Below are 21912 nucleotides of genomic sequence, written 5' to 3' on the forward strand. Positions count from 1 at the left end.
GATGTTGCCTCTTATTGTAAAGATAAGAAACTGAGCCAATCTTAATATGATTCTCTGAAAACCAAGTTAGCACTCATCCTTCCATGGAAACGTGTTTTACCCTACCCATACGTGAAGTCTACCTTTCTTCTTATGAACATCCCTTTTCCCAAGCTTTGCGATGCTCAAAGTCAATGTTAAAAACACTGCATCCTTTTATACACATTTTATGTGTGTACCTTCTCCTTAAGGAATTCACATTTATTATATTTTGTGAAAGAGATTACATTCACATGTGTTTTGAGTCCATATTCTGTTACAGATTCCTTTAACTAAAAACAAAACTCATGTACTCCGTTCTTTGAGTCTAGAACAGTTATTCTTAACCCGGAGTTGATTTTTTTCCCCCCTAAGGGACATCTGGACACATTTTTGACTGTCACACAGGGGGTTGAGTCACATTGTCATCTAGTGGACAAAGTTTAAGGATATTGCTAAGCACCCTGTAGGCACAGAACATCATCCCATACAAAGAATTACCTGGCTCAAATGTCAAGGCTGAGAAACCCAGACCTAGGATATTTTGCATATTTAAAGTGACTCTGTTGAGGACATTTTATGCACCTCCTCAGTAGTACTATAAAAGCTATATAAAAACTAGATGCATTAAATCTATCATTATTAGCGTATCAGTCTGTCAGATTCTGTAGACTCAGTTTATATGTCTCATATTTAATTCCCTCTTCTTGGAAGTCTGAATGGTTTATAAAGGACACAGATTCATAATTTAGTCTTAAAATAAGTGTGACTCTTACAGAAAATGGTTATAATAGCAGATTTCTTATTACTCATCTACTCATTCTTTTAAAGTTTTTATTTAAATTCCAGTTAGTTAACATATAATTAATATTAGCTTCAGGTGTACAATATAATGATTCAACACTGCATACAATACCCAGTGATCATCACAAGTGCCCTTTTTAATCCCCCTTATCTATTTCACCCATCCCCTCACCCACTTCCCCTCTGGTAACCCACAGTCTGTTCTCTATAGTTAAGAGGCTGTTTCTTGGCTTGCCTCTCCCCCCCCCCCTTTGTTCATTTGTTTTGTTTCTTAAATTCCACATATGAGTGAAATCATGTGGTATTTCTCTTTCTGTGACTGACTTTTTCACTTAGCAATATACTCTCAAGCTCCACCCATATCATTGCAAATGGCAAGACTGCATTCTTTTTTATGGGTAATATTCCATAGTGTGTGTGTGTACATACCATATCTTCTTAAAATAATGTTTTAATTTTTTTTTTAAGAAAGAAGCATTAAGCCTTAACTATATACCAAGCATGTTCTAGGTGAACAAGTAGTTTAAGATAAAGCCATGATTAAGTTGTAGATCAATGTTAGGATTATTTTGATTAATGTTTACTGAAAAGTTATTAATGTGGGTTTTATATTTCCTATGGTTTATTTATATCATTTTACACCATTATAAAAACAGTTTTACTTAAGATGAAATTAAGCAAAGTATTTTACATAATGTAGGAGAAAAAAGAGGAAAAATATTGAAAGAAAACAGTTGATTATTCACTTTTCACCCAGTTAGTTGAAATTGGTGGCTAGTAATATATCCTGCAAAAAGCAGGTCCAGTTGTTGACCCAATAATAGTATTCCATTCTCTCCCTATGATTTTGAAAGGAAACCATGAGATCAAACAGAACACCTTCTTCAAGTTTCCCCAAAATACTATTTGCAATGGAAATGACACACAGGGCTAATTGTAGGACATTCACTTTATTAAAAAATCAAAAAGTTGGCAATATCTTATACGACAAATGAGAACATCTGCCATGTTAAAATCAAAGAAAGCAAAAAATCTCTCCCTGAAAAATAAATCCTTGCTGCTGCCTATATCCCTTCCCATCCATCCAGCATTTTTTTCTACAACATTTGAGAGCAGAACTCTCAACAGACAGTCTCCACTCCCTCCCACCCTGTTCCCACTTGCTTCTAGTCTCATCAAGCATCTGACTCCAGAACGCTATTGAGGCATCTTCCATCAGTCACCAATGACATCACATTGCCACAACCAAGGGTCAAGTCTTAGTTCTTACCCTGACCCATCATTAATCTGTGACACAGATAACTCCCTTTTTCCTATCGCACTTGTTTCATTTCGTACCACATCTCGAGCTTTTCTTTCTACTTCAAACAGCTCACCTTCTAGATCCCTTTTGTAGGACCTCCCTCATCTTCCCAACCTCAGACAGGGTTGCCCCCAGAGCTTGAGCACTGGAATCCCATTCTTTTCTAACTATTCTTACTGCCTGTCTGGTCTCACTCACATTCGTGGCTTTAAATACTACATATGTACTGATAACTTCTAATTCTGGACGTAATGTATCATCCACCTGACATTTTCATTTAGTTGTCAGAGAGGACACCCAGTTAGCATAAGAATACCTCAACTTCAAAATCCCTTCTCTCCCAGCTCCATCATCTCGTAAATGGCACCATTTACCATCTCGGTACATTCGGCAATTTCTTTTTTTTTTTTTAAATTTTTATTTATTTATGATAGGCACACAGTGAGAGAGAGAGAGGCAGAGACACAGGCAGAGGGAGAAGCAGGCTCCATGCACCGGGAGCCCGACGTGGGACTCGATCCCGGGTCTCCAGGATCGCGCCCTGGGCCAAAGGCAGGCGCCAAACCACTGCGCCACCCAGGGATCCCACATTCGGCAATTTCTTAAAAATGTCCACATTTTCATGACTAAGTTCATTGCAAATTATAAGACTTCTCAATAGGTGAAAATGAGCAATAGGAAGAAACGTAATCCCTCCTTTGTCCTTGACCTCTAAGTCAAGCAAGCAAGTTTGCTTGCTTCCTCTAAGAAGCAAGCAAACAAGCCAGAAAACAAAACCTGTTTCTCAGAAAGAGATGTAAGCTTTGTCCTTGGAAGCATTACTGAGGTTGTTAGTGGTCATCTAGGGGCACACAATTCTTTGGAACCCGAATGAGATCATGTTGGGCAAGAAGCGGTTTGCCTTAGGTTTAGGATTACATTGGGCGTGTGTTTACACAGAAAAATCTTTATGGCAACAAGATAGCACCTACGAAGTACACACGTGGAAGAGGCTGTATGAGTCCTGGAGGTGTTGGTTAGAGAAAAATCCAGCCTTCTGGGACAGTAAGAAGGTTAGGAGCAATCTGGGTCCATTCTATGATCTGGGAAGCCCCCAAAGGTCTGATCGAAAGACAAAGATGTAGATGGGCAGGGAGGAAGGCTAATTTCTTCTCGATGCTTGTTTTCTGTAAAGCCACCATTGGCAAGACTGTCTACTACGTGTAGGCATGGGAACCAGTTAAAGAAAGTGTTGATTCACTAGAGTGAAGCTGAGAACTCACTGGCCTTTGTGTGTTGGTGAATGTGTCCGGAAAAGGCAAAGAAGAGCGAGATTCTCCTGTGGGGTTTCTCATCTCCATGGCGGTAGGTGCTGACAGCTCCAGAGAGAGCAGGAAGGAGCAGAGACAAACGAGCCTGAGATGTGTAGTCGCAGTGCTGCAAGGAGATGAAAAGGACTCAGGGTTTTGAACTTCATGATCTGTAACTAAGGTAAGACCATTTAGTGGGTTACAGAGTGATCCAAGCCTCAACTAATTGCTTGCCTGATCTTGAGCTCCTTGTTTGGGTGTATGCCTGCTAATTGGCACCTTCATGGAGCTTCCTTTGGCTGTTTATTGCTTTACCATCTATGGCTGGGAAGAGTCTCTCTTTCTCTCGTGTAATCTCCCGGGGGGGGGGGGGTGAACCAAACAGATTAAGAACATGAGTGCCATTCATAGATCAGTTAAGGGAAGTAACACTCAGAGAGACAGAGAGAGAGAGAGAGAGAGAGAGAGAGAGAGAGAGAGAAAGATCAAAAGCGTGATGACATAGCCAGAGGACCATTACTTATTGACCTGGGGACAATGTGGAAAAGGATGAGCCTTTAATCTCCCATGGGAACAATCATTCGTCAAACCACCTCTTCTGTAGGTCGCTGCCACTCTTCCACTGTTCCCAAGTGCCAACAAGGCGGCACTGAGAATTTGAAACGGTGTGTGAGGACACGCTGTCTTTGATTCATCGTTCATCGCGTCCTTACACCTAAAAATATAGATGGAAACACAGGAAGGTCTCACTAGAAAAAAGCTGCTGAAAGGCACCTCCGGTAAATAATAAGCTCCTCAAACCGCGAAGTCTGATGAGGTGTAAGAGCACTGGGCTTCCTAACTTTTAAAGGTTTGCTTCTACTCATTGTTGTCTTTCGATTTGCAATCTGGACTGTTGCTAGGGAGTAAATAGCATCTGCTGCGTTCCACGCCTTCAGCTTCCCACTTCGCCAGTGGAAGGAGCAGAGGCAGAGCTAATGCAGCTCATCTACCTGGAAATTTCCAAGATCGCAGAGATGCATGGCCATGGCTTTAAACCTAAACATGTCTTACTGATGAAACTCCTTAAGCTTTTCTTCTTTCTTTCTTTCTTTCTTTCTTCTTTCTTTCTTTCTTTCTTTCTTCTTTCTTTCTTTCTTCTTCTTTCTTTCTTTCTTCTTTCTTTCAATTTTATTTATCTATTCATGAGAGATGCAGAGAGAGAGGCAGAGACACAGGCAGAGGGAGAAGCAGGCTCCTTGCAGAGAACCTCATGTGCAACTTGATCCCAGGACCCTGGGATCACAACCTGAGCCAAAGTTAGGTAGGTGCTCAACCACTGAGCCACCCAAGTGTCCCTTAAGCTTTTCTTTTAAAAGCCCCTTTCCCTGGCCCTTGGGTTATTTGGTATGAGCCTTGACATAATTCTGAGAAATGCAAAGGAGCTAGGGGCAATATCCGCAGGGGTTCTGAAAGCCCATAATCCTGCAGCTACAGCCCAAAGTGGCTGCTTATCAGAAGTGCGACCTTCCCAAGTTGCTTAGCTTCCCTCTGCCTCCTTTTCAGACGCCTTTAATAATGTCTGTCTCTTAGATATCACTGAATCTCGTTTGATAGGGCACCTGACACATAGTGAGAGACCATGGGTACCAGCTCCACGTTAGAGAGGAGGCAAACTGATGTAGTCTTGATAGGGTAAGGTTAATAGCTAAGCTCAGAGAAATCTCTCAAATGGCTTAACTCCAAGGAACATACCTCTGGTTCTCAGGCTGGAGAAAACACCTGCCAATTACAATTTTGTAATAAGGAAGGTAGGCTACTGTTGCATTGTCCAAGGTAATTCTGACAATTTACACCAGCCTTCACCTGCTTCTGCCTTGGTTTTCTGACCCGTGGTGTTGAACTTGCAGCTTTCAGACATCCACACTCCTGCCCTGGGCCTCCCCTCTCTGATGGGCCTTGTCTCTGATGGCCAGCGATGCTGGCGGGAGGCATGGAGGGGTGGAGGGTAGAGGTCGGGGAAGATATCTTGGGCCAGCATGGCAGGTAAGGAAAGTCAACAAGAGAATGAAGGCCAAGGTTATTCTTTTGGGTATACCTAATTTAATAAAGGCAAATTGGTCATTTCATATTTTAATCTCTTACAATCAAAACATCTGCCTCTCCCATGGTCATGGTGGCTGCTTCAAATCAGCCGAAGCAAAGTTCCTGGTTTGTCCAAGTGATAAGCTTTGTGTGAAAACTACTGACATTTATGGGACACCTACTCGTTCAATGCTATCTGATTTAACTCTCTTAATTACCCTTTTTAAAAGGGATGGGGATCAAAGAGGTAAAATAACTGCTCTGAATTTAGCTAGGTACACGGTAGAGATGAGATTCAAAGAGAAATCAGTCTGACTCCAAAAATCATATCTAAATGATTAAGGCAAAGGCGCTATTTTATTTTCATGATATAAATAATGTATCTGGAATGATAGGTCATGATAAGAACCTGGAAAGGCCCTTCTGAGACCAGACCATCAAAACCTGCATTTGGGGACGCCTGGGTGGCTCAGTGGTTGAGCGTCTACTTTCAGCTCAGGGCGTGATCCCCGTCCCGGGATCGAGTCCCACGTCAGGCTCCCTGCATGGAGCCTGCTTCTCCCTCTGCCTGTGTCTCTCTCTCTCTCTCTCTCTCTCTCTCTTTCTTTGTGTCTCTCATAAATAAATAAAATCTTAAAAAAAAAAAAAAAGCAACAACAAAAAACAACCCTGCATTTAGTTCACCTACAAGAGATGGTCTGCCCAGCCTCACCATGGGACTCAGGGCACCCTGCATCACAAGAATTAACTGATCCAGAAGCATCTCCTGCCTTTAGAAACTTCCCTCTCAATCATTATCCTGGGTTGTCACTAATTTTTTTGCTGAGAAAAATCCACAATCCAGGCTGAGGTTTTTTTGTTTGTTGGTTTGTTTTTAGTTTAGGGTGTACAGAGAAATACAAAATGAAAATAAAGACAGATTAGCTAAAATTTAAAAAGTTAGTGCAATGAACAAGAAACATGAGTCAGTATGATCTTACCTATTGCCATAACGGTATGGCTTATAAGAATTTAAAAAAAATTGGAAGACTCAAGTGTTTTTTACTTTAATGAGAAAATGAGGTCTGACACTTTATTTTTAATCCTTTTGGGCAGTCTCTCACCACTCTTCATCTCATACAATTGGAGTAGATGCTATTTACTAGTTAATGCATAAAACATAATATAAAAGTCCTTAAATCTGGGGCGCCTGAGTGGCTCAGTCAGTGAACCATCTGTCTTCAGCTCAGGTCATGATCTCAGAGTCCTGGGATCGAGCACCACATCAGGCTCTCTGCTCAGTGGGGAGCCTGCTTCTCTCTCTCCCTCGGTGCTCTCTCTCCCTCTCTCTCCCTCTCAAAATAAAAATAAAATCTTAAAAAAAAAAAAAGCTTAAATCTTTGTGAACAAAAGAGACCTTCAGAGTTATGTAGTTGAAACCTCCTAACAAATTCAGGAAATGTCTATATATTCTTCAAGCTGATCATCCAAATTCTGAGTAGAGACTCCTAATCTTCACTCAATTGTTATAGATACTAACAATAAAAATAGTCTTCTGGGTGTAGGTATTAATTCGGCTTCCGTGTACATCCCACACCTAGACCCCACCCTCCGTGGCATCACACACAGCAAACACTTTTCTCTCCAGATGGACAGAGATGTCCCATCCTGGCATTCAAGCCTATGAACTACTTGGAGCAGAGTCAAGTAATGATCTCAGCACAAGTAGTTGACAGTACACGGGATATAGTTGGTACTCACCCAACATGTTGGTTTTGAACACATACGTATATAATTTCCTTCATGTTTTCTTCTTCTTTACTTCTTCCTATGCTCCACTTCTCTACCATGGTAGCCAGTTCTCTTAAAGAGCAAGATACCCAGAGTGGAACATTACACTTCAGATATGAATTGTCTCCAACTGAACAAACGTCTATGACTTTCACTAGAAATTCTGTGTGGATGAAAAATGATTTTTGTTGAATCTTTGCCTTGGTTTTCTGGGAAAGATATGGTTTTATGCTCATTTAAGCTTTCCTACTGCTCATCTCTGCTGGCCTTAATCATTTGCCTAAATTTCCCTGCTGTGAATTACTCAGATTCCTAGAGCTAATGGTGCTGACGCTACATGCGGGCCCCTCTGTTCCCGGTTTGGAGATGGATCAATCCATAGAGCACCTAAGTGGTTCTAAAACACACCTATGGGATTTAGCCAGTGCCTCTTGCAGTTAGCTCTGCTCTGAACTCATGCCCAGTTGTAATTTCCTCTTTTCCCCCCTGAGATCAGGTGCAGAGACCCACTTTCATCCTGATTCTAACAGCTCCTCTTCTCATTAAGGTTTAAAACTTGAGTTGTGGAATGGGATGGATCTCCTTTAGTCTTCCCACCCCCACCCCCCTCGCAAGTATTTACTCTCTGTGTGACCTAGATAGATCTACCAGACTAATTCGGCTTTAATTCTGCATCTTTAGGGGATGATGCTGATAACTGATTGTCAGAATTTGGAGGAAAATTAAACAGATACGTGGACATATAGTGCCTGGCACTTAAGACGTGTTTCTTTCTAAGCTGAGGATTATATCCAAACCGTATCCTTTCTCAGTCTGGAGCCCAGATCCTAAAGCCCACTCAGCTCCACGCCTAGAGCCCTCACTTGGGCTATACCTCTTCAGTGTGGAATGCTTGCCTGCCTGGGTCTCACTTTGCTGCTTGTTCTCACCTCTCTTCAATTCCCCACTTCTGTGTTTTCTCTTCCTTATTGTCCCTTGGCCTCTCACTGGGTGGCTGTTAAGCTGATTAACTGTAGTTCTTTTCTCTCTTTACTGTCCTCCAGCAGCTCTATGTGCTTCTGCAAGTGCGTAGCTTTGATGTTAAGAGTCTGGCCATTGTATTACATATCTCCATATCTATCTGATTTGATACTTAGAAAGGCGATCTTCTCCCTGAGTAAGTGTTCACAGCCACTTGGGGTGTCCCTTTCAGCCTCCCGGGCCCACATATTGAGAGCAAGAAGTTATGACCACTGCTCCTTACCAACAGCTGCTTGGTCAGTCTTGGCTAACACTCTCAAGACTGGAAGACTCAAGGGCACCTGGATGGCTCAGTGGTTGAGCATCTGCCTTTGGCTCAGGTTGTGATTCCGGGGTCCTGGGATGGAGTCCCGCGATGGGCTCCCTGCATGGAGCCTGCTTCTCCCTCTGCCTGTGTCTCTGCCTCTTTCTCTCTGTCTTTCATGAATGAATAAATAAAATCTTAAAACAACAACAACAACAACACTGGAAGACTCAGAGCATGCTGTCATTCACCTATAATGTTACAGGACACCTCTCCATGGTGGAAGGTACTACTTCTACCTACAAACTCTGGACCATAATGGGCAATCTATTCTTTCCCCTTGTGGAGTTTCTTTTGCCATGAAGATGGAAATGTGTTTCTTCCCATCCCAACCTTAAATGGTTTTGCATTCTTTTATGAGGTGGTCAGTCAGGTGTGGTCAAAACAAAAGCAGACAGCATCGAGGCTCAGGAAAACACAGTTTATTATCCTCACAGGCCCTCAAAACAAGAGGGACAGGACCCAGCACAGGAGCACAAGGGAAAGACACCAGGGTGGTCAGAAGGCAGAGGACAGCAGTGAGGGGAGGGACTCGAAAGCCATGACCTTTCTAGGGATTTATGTGGAAGACTCAAGGTAGGGCAGGACCCATTGCTTAGGATTGGTTAGTTTAAATAATTTTGATGGGCTTTGGGCCTTGGGAGTGGTCCTTAGCTGCTTGATACCTGGCCCCAGGATGACTAAGGCAGAAGAATATTGCCTCCTTGAGTGTACAGGCCAGATGGAGGAGATACGGCTCTGCACCAGTTAGCTTTTATATCAGAAGCATGTTCCAGGCTGAGTCCTTTGTTATCTCCAAGAATTCCCTAGCCCTAGGAGGGGCAGTGTCTCCCCAGTCAGAATGTTGTGCTGTGTTGTTTTGTTCTTTTTGTTCTTAGGATGTCAAAATATCAAAATACACAATTTAAAAATATTTACAATGCATAGATAGATATTCTTTCATCTCTGATTTGATCTGATGAATAGACTCTCCTCAGCCATTGGTTATGGCACGAGTTTCTCTTCATTATATTGTTATTGGGCTGCCACTGACAGAAAGCCCTTCCTGTTGTGGGTTCCTCTTCCCTACACCCACCTGCCCATATCTAATAATCACCATTATTATATGAGAAGGCAGATTATTCAATCACAGTTTGAGAGTGTCCTGAAGAGAGCAAACCCATGTCTGTCTTCCCCAGTGGAAATGGCCTTTGCCTACTTAGAGGGATTCATAAACAATCTAGAGCATGTGTGGAGAGGAGGTAGGGGTGTTGATTTTCTAACTCACAGATCAGGAACCAGACTGACACACACACCCCCTCCTCTCCAGCTCTGAGTCTTTATGATTAGGATTGATTCCCTCATAAGAGTCAAGCTACCGGCTGCACAAGGAATTCATACCAAAATAAGTCTGTGTTCTTTGGATCCAAGCAGTAGGAAGCGTTATCCTTGCTGCTTTCCTCAGGATGCTCTGTGACATCATCCACACTGGATTGTTTTTCCCTTTGTGTTCAAACACTGGCTTCATTCCAAAGGGTGTCCAAAGCCAACAAGTCTTCCCTCAAGCCCACCCACTGGTGGTATAATCTCACAATTGGAAACATTCCTCTCTATGAAAAGGCAGTGCCCAATAGGCTCTCATTGACAGCATTCCCCAGCCCTCCCCTCGCCACCCTGGATCTGAATTTCCTTTGGCTTCTTTCCTTGCTGACACTTCTTAATGGTTTGATTAAGTGGGATTGCCCTGGTTGATAATCATTTATGCTTGTGTATGCTGGCGGTCACATCAGAGCTGATCTTATCTGTAGGGTGGGTAGATATATCTCAGGAAAGCTTGAAAACAACCACAGATGCTGAAATACTTCCCTGCAACTCTGGTGTTTGGACTCATAGAGATAGTACACATTCTCCTTAATTCTAGAAGATCTGGTTCGAGTCTTATATACAAAAAGCATTCACATCCAAGAGCATGGCACTAACGTTTATGTACCACTTATAATCTAGTTATGAGATGTGGGCTGAAACCTACTTCTTTAATGGAAGACTTCATTTCTCTAAGCCTTAACTTGTTAATTTGCAAAACATAAAGATATAATAGCACTCGCTTTTCAGAACTGCTGTTAGGATCAAGGGAGTGTGACACAGCATTGAGACTCTGAAAGAAAAGATCCAGCTGGACTGAGGGAAAGATGTCATTAAAGGTAGAAGTGAAGAGCACATAGAGAGATCTTGATTAGCATTGCAAATTGCCTATTGGCTGGAACTTCAAGGTTGTACCACACTGAGCTCCTTGGTGGTACCTTTTGACTTCCTGGCCATTACTATTTAGATGGCTGAGATTTTTATTAGTGCTGTTCTCTTGAACTCCCCAAGGAGTAACATTTCCTTGGGGAAAGAGTCTAGGGAAATATGCCTACAGATGGGCAAGGTCACAAATCCCAATGTCTTGTTTCCATACAAAGAAAGTTCTTTGAGTCAAATGACCAGGATAGAGGACATGAATGACACTACTGGGAGAGGAAGTAGAGATCAGTTTTGCTTGATATTGTGTTATCAAGACAAGCCTGGTACCAAGAACCAAGTGGAAGTTCTGCGCTGGTGGTGCTGGGGAGGAAGGGGTGAGGTCTTTGGTTTTCACGAGATTTTAGTGCCATTTAGACAAATGTGAATGACTAACAGGACAAATATTCCCTCAGCCTATTATGTTTCCTTTCTTAAATGTTTGTGGATATGGAAGTTGGCATGGGCATGTTCAAAAGTTGTTGAAAATCTGTCTTTGAGGACTTGTTTGTAATTTTTTTTTTCAACAAGGGCATCCAATCTGTCTCTCTCTACTGGAAAGTTACATGAAATTTGGAAGTTCAAATGCCAACGATGTTTACATTTCTCGGTTAAAAAGCCAATATTTCTTCCTCTGCTCCTAAACTCTATGAATGGAAAAAGCTATTTTAGTTCATAGCATATTCTTTCCATTAAGATTTTAAACTTCTGCAGTACTGCCAAAGCTCATCTGTTGAATGAGTTTTTCATAAATGTTATCTACCAGACATGGGTGCAAAGTGGCATTTTTATGAAGTTGAAGCAAAAGAAAATTATATTACCAGAGAAAGCATTCGTTTCCATCCCCTCCTCCAATCAGTCTCAAATAAAGGGAGGCCATGTTGGCTACAGTTACAATTGTATGAATAATTTTTAATAAAATCAGTAGCTAAAAATTGTTGAATTTTCAAAATACATTCAAAACCTTCTTACATATAGCTATGCTGTGTACATTCTTGGCTCAGAATGAAGTTTGATTTGAATGTGGGAAATCTATTTGTTCAAGCCAAGCACCACTTAAATTTCCATAGGCAGATTATCTGCTGGATGAATTAGCCCAAGAAATTAAAAATAAAAATTCCTAAACTGCCTTTTGCTCAACTGCCCAGAATGTTCCCCTTGATTACATCCTGCCTGTCTGATAGCTTGAATTCAGGGAACAGAAAAAAATCATTTTAATAGCCTGCAAAGTACAGAAATGGGGCATTCTTTCCAAAGCATATGATTTATTCCAAGCCAAATGCAAATCTATTTCTCATTGCTTTTCTCTTGTGACTTATCTTTAGCAACATCTTCCTTCATTAGCCTAGAAAATCAAGAATTAACTGCAAAAGTGTAATGCTGGGGAAACACCTTCGCACCTTAGATGCTGGAAGGGTCTCAAACCCAACCATCTTTCTTTTAGATCTCCAGCATCATGCCACCTTGTTATTATTTTACCATAAACGTCTCTATTTTCAGCAGATTGACAGAATGTCTGTGGTATACTTGGCAAGATGGAGGCTCCTCCAGGGGAGTAACAGTCCTCATAATCCTCAGTAATAGTCTTCACAATATCTCAGATATACTTGAATGTTAATCGAATTGAAGAATACCCAAAGGTTATTTCCACAATTTTTCTAGCTCATTACAGGCATTGGTATAGTTTAGCTAAATGATACAGTCTCTTACAATGAAGGTTTAAATATCTTACCATGAGGCTTAAGGAAAAAGTGTCCCCATGTGCCCCCTCCCCGCCCCCCAAACTCCCTAGTGTCCATCATGCTAAAGATACTGGGAAGAGTAGCACTTTCCTTTCTAAGAGAAGGATTACTAATTTGGGTCACCTCTGTTTGTATAGGCATTCACAGATAATAGAATCAAACCTTTCAACTCAGGGTAGGATGATTCATTCTGCTTTTATAACACTGTAGTAGAGACAAAACTATAACTGGTGAGAAAGTATAAAAATGAAATGCATGGAAATTCGAGAGTCTATCAAGTGCTCTAACTTCCATCAGCTACTTAAATCTTCTATTATCTGTAATAAGTGGCAATGCTTTTTTTGTCAAGTGCCCTTGAAAAGGCACAGGCTAATAGAAAGCTAATCTTGTATGATAGGCAACACGCAGCTTAAGGTAGTGCCTCCGTAGGCTACCTATCTAGATCTTCCCAGAGAGATCTTTTGTCTTGCATTTTAGAGGCCTTTTCTCAGTTTATCTGTATCCACAAGGGACAATGGAAATTGAGATAACGGACAATAACAGTTGCTTTATTCCCCCCCCCCCCAATGAAGATGTCCTGAGTTTTCCTTCTGACAGTTTAAGGTAGAAATGCGATCATTTAAAGGTTAAAGGAGTTGTAGACACTATTCAGGGAGTTCCTGGTCTCCTAGCAAATCACATGTGTGAGTTCAGTGATTCCCAGAAGATCGAATAGGCTAATCAATAGATTCTCTGTCAATTGCCAAAGAGGATAATTTGCAGGCAGTTTGCACAAAATGGGAAAATGCCAACAGAGAGATGGGTTTTCTGTTGGGAGACCATGAATACCCAACTTGAAGGAGGTCAGAAGCCATGGCACGTATGTTTTCCATAGGTGATATTTGTTTTGGAATGAACAGCCAGGTTCAACCGAAGCAACTCCCAAGCCAAACTATATGGGAGCTATTAACAGTCATGGGTAAATCTGGCATTTAGATAGCAAGATGGGTGACTAGTACATAATGACTCCTATTCTTAATGATTCATGTGGCTTTTCTGTGCAACTGTCATATCTCCCTGAAGGTTATGTCAAGACAATTAGATGCTTAGAAGGGAACTTTCAAATAAGTCTGGGATATTGCCAATCTAATAGTTACTGGTTAAAAAAAAAAAAGGGGGCAGCCTCTGTCTCCTCATTCAGATCTACCCTTGAGTGAACTGTAGTTACGGCTATAAGCATTGCAATGAAATACGTATCAAGTACCAGCCCCGTGAAAGATTTGGGAACACGGCTTCACTGAATTGTCATGGCAATTGTGTGATTTGCATTTTTCAGATGGGCAAATCATGCCTCAAAGAGCTTGTGTAACTTATGCACAAGTGTGTAGCCTCACTGACAATGAAGCAGACATCTGAACTCGATCTCATGTCTGTCAAAACTGTCTCAATTCTTGAAACTCTAAGATAGTAGATCTCTATCTCAAGGACATAGAAGAATCAACTAGGGTTGGGGCAGGGAGAAGGAGGTCAGAATGATTGAGGTGAAGCCCAAGGATCTGCAGGTGTAACGTGCTCCCTTAGGATTTCGCAAGCAGGTTGGTGGTAGACTAAACGTTAAGAAACGCTGCTATGCTGTGCTGCTTGGCGAGGTATCTTAATAAGCTTTTGGAGTTCATGAAAATAAATCATTAAGAACTGGCTGTGGCCATCTATTTAGGCAAATCTACATCATAAACATCTGACTGCCCTTCTCAAATTCACCCATTTCAAAGGACCATTTCCTTGGGTCTTAAAAATCTAACAATATAGGCCTCAAAGTAGTAAAGTTGCAAAATAGCACAACTTTTAACATTTTCTTTCCAAAGTTATTGAAAATATTAAGATAAAAGAAAGATGCCTAAAACAGACTTTGGTATACCCAGCCAAGAAATGAAGGTATTAACAGTTTAATATGTTTTGGAATGGGGAAGGGAGAAAAGGGGGCACTGAAAGGGAGGATTGCATTTGATGCCTGTTTAATTTTAACTCTGCTTTATGTATCCCTGATTTGTTACCAACTGCTTTCATGATTTCTGCAATTGGTCTCCAGTGGCCAAATCTGACCCTACTCCTTCTCCCCCCCCACCCCGCCCCTCTTGTTTCAAATGAGATCTGGTTTTACTTAGATGAATTAAATGTCACTATATTTGTTTCTGTGAATTGTTCCAGCAAAAATTACAGCCTCAATGTCTGACTTTAAATGTCTGTAGGACTGTCTGCCTCTCTGGGCTATTTATAGTTGCCTTTTAAAGGCCCTAATAAATGCTTTTAGATTGCTATTGGTTTGTTTCCCTTTGTGGAGCCTCAGAATTGGTACACTTCAAAGTACCAACTGAAAATACCTGTTTTTCTTTCTTTGCTAAAGTCATGCATGTTCACTGTAAAACATAAACAAGCAGCTAGAAGAAAAAGGAAGAGAAAAAAAAATCATACCAAACCGAGAGGGTTACAATTAACATTTTGTTGTATAGCATTCTGTTATATAAAAAAAATTATATTGTACAAGCTGTTTTACAGCCCTTTTTTTTAAGCCCTGTTTTATTTTTTTTCTACCAGATGATACGTTTTGTATTGTTTCTCATTCTACTCCATCACTTTTAATGGCTACATTAAAAATAACGAGTAATGTTATGATTGTACCATTACCTATGAAACAATCCCACATTTATTAGATGGCTAGGACTTGGCCAAAATCTGCTACTACAAATAGTTGTACAAATTAGCCATGTGGCTCTGCTCATCCATGATCATTTCTTTAGGATAACTTGCCATCAGTGGAGTTTCTGGCTCAGAGGCTGTATCAGACTCGAAGACTGTTGTCACATCATGCCAACTTAACTCCAGAAACAGGCCAAATTAAGTAGTATGATATGTATTATATTTGAACATATCTTTAAAATGACAATATAATAACATGCATCAGTGTTGGGAGAACACATTCTAATCACTCAAACTTTGCTTTAATAAACTTTACTAAATACTTCCTCAGTGCCAAGCTCTTTTTCTTTTTTCCCCAACTCCAAATTTCCAGTTTCGCAACATAGGTACGGGCATTATCATACTGTGATCTGCAGTTCTAGGGAAGCTGCTAACCTGAAGTACAGTATGATTTTTTTTTTTAAACTATGTTGAACTGACAGCCAGGACACAGGAGAGGCAAGATAAATGGAAGGAATTGAGAGCTGATGTTTGCAGAACTGTCAGCATTGATGTTTTAATACTTCTAGGAATGCCGATTCTTTTACTAGGACTAAAGTCTCCTGAAGGATTTATTAGTTCATTCCTCCATTGTATACTTAGTGAATACCTGCATGCCACATGTTACTCTAGCTGCTGGGGATACAGTGGCCAAAAAGGCAAGGGGATCTTTGGTCATGAGGCTTACAGTCTATTCCATAGGGCAACTCAGCCAACAAACAACTAATCAATCAGTCTGTGGAAAGCGTTTTGAAATGAAAATCATGTTTATGATACAGAAAATAATAATATGAGGGAAGATTTTAGTTTACATCCTCATCAGAGAGGTCTCTCTGAGAAGGTGACATCGGAGATGATAAGAAGTCACACAGGCAGAAAAGGAAGTACAAAGGTCCTGAGGCAGGACTATCCCCTGTGTTCGAGTGGAATTTAGCAGACGTTTTCTGAGTTAGATAATAAATAGTCTGGCTTTGTGAGTCAAGTTGTTTCTGTTGCAACTACTCAAGTCTGCAGTGGTGGCATGACCGTAAGTTTGCTGGAGGCAATTTTTTACAAGTAATAGTCTGAATGTTGTGTTCCAACAAAACTTTACAAAAGTGACCAGTGAGCCAGATCTGGCCCTTAGACTATAATTTTTGGACCTGTATGTTAGTGCAAGAGGGAGATACAGTGATGCTAGAGAGTGAACGGTGGGAAGGAGAATGATAGGAGGTAATTTCTAGAGGTAGACAGAGGTCAGAGGTATCTGCTCTGTACACAATGCAGATGATGCAAATTCCTCTAATTGCAATGGGAAGATGCTGGAGGGTTTTATGCAGAGGAGTGACACATTTTGATTTTATTTTTTAAAGAGTAGGTTGAAGTTACAACAAGGGCAGAAAGAGGGATGCCTGGGTGGCTTAGTGTTTGAGCGTCTGCCTTTGGCTCAGCTCATGATCCCAGGGTCCTGGGATCGAGTCCTACATTGGCCTCCCCATAAGGAGCCTGCTTCTCCCTCTGTCTATGTCTCTGCTTCTTTCTCTCTCTCTGTCTCTCATGAATAAACAAATATAATCTTAAAAAAGAAAAAGAAAAAAAACAAGAGCAGAAAAAGAAGCTCCCTTACTGGTCCATTGAAGACATGGTGGCTTTGACTATCAGGAGACATGATTAGCTTTAAGATCTACTTTGAAGGTGAGCCCACAGAACTTGCTGCTGGTTTATGTGATGGGAGTAAGGGAGAGTGGTTAGTCCGTAGTCTTGCATCTGGGAGATAGTTTAAACATGTTAATGAAACTGAATTTTAACTGATTTTTCTCTGTTTCAAGCAATGAAAACTATCCCTGGGTAACATAAGCAGAAGAAAATATTATTGGAAAGATCACAGGTAGCTTATAGCATCGGAGGAAGTTTGACAAGAGAAAACCTGATATGAGTAGAAGCAAGAGGCAGGACAAAATGAAAATCTTATCTCGAGGACCGTCACCCTAGGAGCTGTGACTCGTTCCCTTCCCTGGAGACACTTAGATGCACCGCCACACCAGTAGCCTCTTGCCTGGAATAATAGGCTTCAGCATCCTTGCATCACTGGCTCAAGAGTCCAAGTCTTGTTTGTGAAGTTCTGATTGGTCGCCCCAAGGTCATGTGACTCTCTTTCAGGTGCAGGTGAAGAAACACTCCTGTGATAAGGGGCAGGAGCCACTTCCACAGGCGTCATCCTAATCCTAGCCACCATCCTCTCTTACCTGATCATCGAAATGACTTATTGGTTTACTCCCCACGTCGGCTTTTTAATTTCTCCAACCAGTTTTCCACTGGAGGGCCAGAGAAGTCTTTTTAAAAATGGAAACTTCATTATGCTGTGACCTTAGTTAAGGTACTTCAATTGCTTTTATTGCTCTTAGGAAAAAGACCCAAATCTTAAATTCTATCTACTAGGTCACTTATGCTCTGTCTCTCTCTCTCTCTCTTTCCAGCCTCAACTACCACCACCACCACCCCCCCCCGCCCGCCTTCAGTTCTTTGGAACGCATGCCCTAGGCATCCTTGAGTCATGGAGCCTTTGCAAATGCTGTTATTCTGCCCAGGAAACACTTCTTCTCTTTCTTCTTGTTTGATTAACCTGTATTCATTTTTCAGACTGTAGCACAGACACCCGTCTCTCCCAGGATAGATAAAGACCCAGTACGAATAAGTTATTACAAAAGGAGTGGAGACATATGTATTCAAGTTAAGGGTTAAACAGAGACTGTAAATACAGACAGCTTTCAAGATGCTAGCCGTCGTGCTCTTTTATATTATGCCATTAGTTCCTTCGAAAATGTTTTGAGTCAGCCATTGTCCCTATGTTTTAAATAAATGAAAAGAAGCTGAAAGATATTTCTTTGTAAGATGCAGCAGATCCATGCATAGAATCCAAGTCTTTGATCCCCATACTTTTGTCCTTTAACAACGCTAATGTAGGACCATAATATGGAGCTTGGATGGGGCCCATGGTCGCAGGAGAAGGGTTATTTACATTCCAGTCAGAGCTATCGCTCTAGATGAGTGACAAGAAATGAGAAGGCTGTTATGTAGACCAGGTAAAACCGGGTTTTTACCTGATCAGAAAAGCCTGATTTCAGTGATTAAATGCAGATGAGTTCCCGTAATGAGAGGCTTTGGTGAGAACTGGGCCCTTAACATTAGCTTAGAACAAAAGGTGCAGCAGCCAGACTACACCTGTACATAGCAAGAGCCTTAACAACGAGATAGAGACTGGGTCTCAAACAAACAAAATAGGGCAGAGAACAAGGCCTGAGTTGAGAACATTTTTACCAAAGGCCACAGACAGGCGCAGTGAAGAGCATGCTCTCACTTGGATGTCAAGTCCTTCCCCAAACGCTCTCCAATCACCCTGGTCAAAATGCGCCCTCCCTCCTTGCTCTCCTTGCTCTGGCCATTCTTCAACTTACTGCTTCTTATGCCAGCCCTCAAATGCACATTCCACGGAGGTGGGACTCTTACTATTTCCTAAAAGTGGGTGAGTCTGGCAGAGAAGAGGAGCTCAATTTTTCGAAAAATGAAAAAAGACAAAACAAGAATGAAAACAGTCAGCAACAAACTCTCACTGGAGAGGTTTAGAGATCACTGGGGAACCTTCCACATCAAAAGGAAATTGAACTGTCATCTTTTTTTTTTTTAAGATTTTATTTATGTATTCACAAGAGACCCAGAGACATAGGCAGAGGGAGAAGCAGGCTCCCTGCAGGGAAGCCCAATGGAGGACTCGATCCTAGGACCCTGGGATCACAACCTGAGCCAAAGGCAGATGCTCAACCACTGAGCCACCCAGGCGTCCCTGAACTGTGGTCTTTAAAAGGACATAAGATCTCATGATAGCCAGCTTCTGCGACCAACCCAGATAGAGTGCAAAGTAAATTCTGAACAACTCAGGCTGGCGTCCAACCAAGACAGGGATGGGCTGATTATCACGATAAGAACAAGAGAAGCCTTCAGAACCCTCTTTGTAAAACGTGCCCATACCACTTAAGACAAAGAATAAGTATGATAACCACCCTGTGAATTTCTTTAACCCATTAACTTTGCCAAACTTGTCGGGCTTGTTTCCTTTAGCTTGGATGCTCAGAGGAAATAGCAATACAAATTTTTTTTAAGAAATACATTTTTAAAAATGAGTTGAAAGCATGTACGTGCATGTATATGGGAGTGGGAGTGTGTGTGTGTGTTGGGGGAGTAGGGGTGTGCAAGTGTGTGTGTCAAGGAGAAGGAATAGGGTATTTCCCATTTGGTGACACTTGTGAAAAGGAACCCAAAATGATCTGGTCCCTGGAGCTTTGGGCAGCTAGTGGAAAGACAGAGGATTGGCCCAGGTGGCTTAGTGGTAGAAATCAGTGGTGCCATCCCCGAACTTGAATAGAAATATCTACTGGGAGCCACATTGTTGACACTTCTGGCATGCAAGTGGAAGCTCTTTGGCAGGGTTCAAGCAAGTGCTCTGATATTTTGCAGAGGGGGAAACTGAGCCCTCATAGGATTCAGATTCATGCAACAATTACCGAATAATTATGACGAGCTTGGCACAGTGAAAGACGCTTCCCATTCCTTATCTCACTCAGACGCACAGTTACCCAGTAGCATAGGTGTTCTTATCCCCGTATCATGCATGAGGACGCTGAGGTTCAGAGAAAAGTCGTGTTCCCAAGCCACTCAGGACGTTGGAGACAGACCTGGAACTGGAGTCGGCCTCCCAATTCAGGATTTCTCTGCAACACCAAAACAAAAAACAAAAAACAACAACAACAACAACAAAAAACCCACCATTTTATTTCAGACTACTGTTTATTAAGGCAATTTGTTTTTAAGGCAGGCTAATTTGGAATTATAATTCTTATTATTCTGGTATGATCTTGATATCCAGAAAGTGGGGAAACATAATCCCAGACTCTGAATTTTTCCTACTTCTTTATAAAACACAGCATCATTTGGGATGCTGCAGGATTTATGATTAGGATATAGATATTACTTAAGAAAAAAATGGGCTAGAAAGAGGCTCTCCAGATAAAGTTACTAGCAATGTTTAATGCCAGATCTCTGCTTCTCCCTCCCAGCTCTGGATTCCATTCAGTTGTTTGCACATAGCCTAGTAGAGAGCCTTTTTTCCTACACAAACTGGCACAAAACTATTTTTTTTTTTAATTAGGGAGAGAGAAAGAGGAGGGGCAGGGGGGAGAAAGAGAGAGAGAAAAAAAATCTTAAACAGGGTCCACACCTACCTTGGAGCCCAAAGTGGGGCTCAATCTCACAACCCTGAGGTCGTGACCTGAGCCGAAATCAAGAGTCAGACACTTAACCCACTAAGCCACCCAGGCACCCAGCACAAAACGTTTCTTAAATTGATTCAGGAGAAATTGTAGAGTTCTATCAGGAAAGAGGTAAAGTCCTCTGTCACCAAGAAGTTGGACCAGGGTTGCAGGCTAGGGTCGGGCAGGAAAAGGGAATGGAGAGGTCAAGGGCTGCAACTCAACTGGAGACCTGCTCTGGGGATGATAGCAGCTGAGAAGAAACAGGAGAACGCCATAGAATGTCGACAAAGGAGAAACTGTTTGCAATTCGAGAGACAGGGACTCTCTGGAGAAGTCTGGGCAGTATCTAGTGGTTTCTGAGTGAAGCAGGTGTTGAGTGGTTGAATGAAGAGCTCCACCTAACTGTGCCTGAATGTCTTATGAGGATTCCAGACAAGACACAGCTCAGCCATAATTCCAAGGCAACAAGTTGTGGGACAGAGTTCAAGCAAAATAACCTAACTTGTTTGGGTTCTGTCCTGTCCCATTAACACCCCTCTTTCTTTCGTCCGTAGCAACCAGGGCCCACCCACGAGTGCTGTCTGACTGCACCTTCCCTCACAGCCTGCCTGCCCCCCCGTCCCCGGCCGCTCTGGCCCCTCCACACACCATTGAGCTGCAGCCAAGCCAGTGCTCAAAGACAATGACCTGCACACAGAATCTAGGGCATCCTTTCTACTCTCTGCCTCGTCAGCTCTCATGTGTCCACGAAAATTTATCTCATCTAACAGTCACCAGGAAAGTAACTTGATTTCCAGTGACTTTCTGTAAATCATATACATGCTAAAGAAGGTACGTACGTGTTAATACCAGCAGGCCACAGGCATCCGCATTCAATTATCCTTGAATTGCGCCAAAGATATTTAGAGCGTTATTTGTGGTGTGTCCCAAATTATACAAAGACAATTTGTATCACTCTTAATGTATTTATATTAAGCAGATGCTGGAGACAGGATCGAATTTTACCTTTAAAGTGACATGGGATCATGAAGTTGTAACCATTCTGTTGTCCCTTCAACACACTAATGAAATGTGTAAGTTTGAAGAACTGTCTTTTTTTTTTTTTAAGAACTAACTGTCTACAAGAGTAAATAGCCAAGTTTGAGAGGATAAAGCAAAATGACAGAGGGATTGCTTCAGGATGGGAGAGTCTGGGCAGCCCGGGTGGCTCAGCAGTTTAGCGCCTGCCTTGGGCCCAGGGCATGATCCTGGAGACCCGGGATCAAGTCCCACATCGGGCTCCCTATGTGGAGCCTGCTTCTCCCTCTGCCTGTGTCTCTGCCTCTCTCTGTGTGTCTCT

The 21912-nt window shown here is 41.9% G+C and overlaps 1 protein-coding gene and 1 long non-coding RNA gene across 6 annotated transcripts in view; one reads left to right on the top strand and one right to left on the bottom strand.

Moving 5' to 3' along the window:
* Nucleotides 1-21912, top strand: part of KCNJ16 (potassium inwardly rectifying channel subfamily J member 16) — a 54300-nt gene that overhangs the window by 27140 nt on the left and 5248 nt on the right. Inside the window, exon 1 of one of the 5 annotated variants that reach the window (XM_055321244.1) lies at nt 17352-17644. The exons of the other annotated variants lie outside the window; for them this stretch is intronic. The gene's annotated coding sequence lies outside the window, so the exon portion shown is untranslated. Of the gene's footprint in view, nt 1-17351; nt 17645-21912 lie in introns of those variants that run through there. 5 annotated transcript variants of the gene reach the window in all.
* Nucleotides 1804-20031, bottom strand: LOC129507072 (uncharacterized). The gene is made up of 4 exons (XR_008663917.1): nt 19827-20031; nt 8492-8685; nt 7219-7320; nt 1804-4129 (listed from the first exon to the last, which is right to left on the bottom strand). It is a non-coding gene; the product is annotated as an uncharacterized LOC129507072 (long non-coding RNA).

The sequence above is a fragment of the Nyctereutes procyonoides genome, unplaced genomic scaffold (assembly GCF_905146905.1).
Source record: "Nyctereutes procyonoides isolate TBG_1078 unplaced genomic scaffold, NYPRO_anot_genome, whole genome shotgun sequence".
Lineage (NCBI taxonomy): Eukaryota > Metazoa > Chordata > Mammalia > Carnivora > Canidae > Nyctereutes > Nyctereutes procyonoides.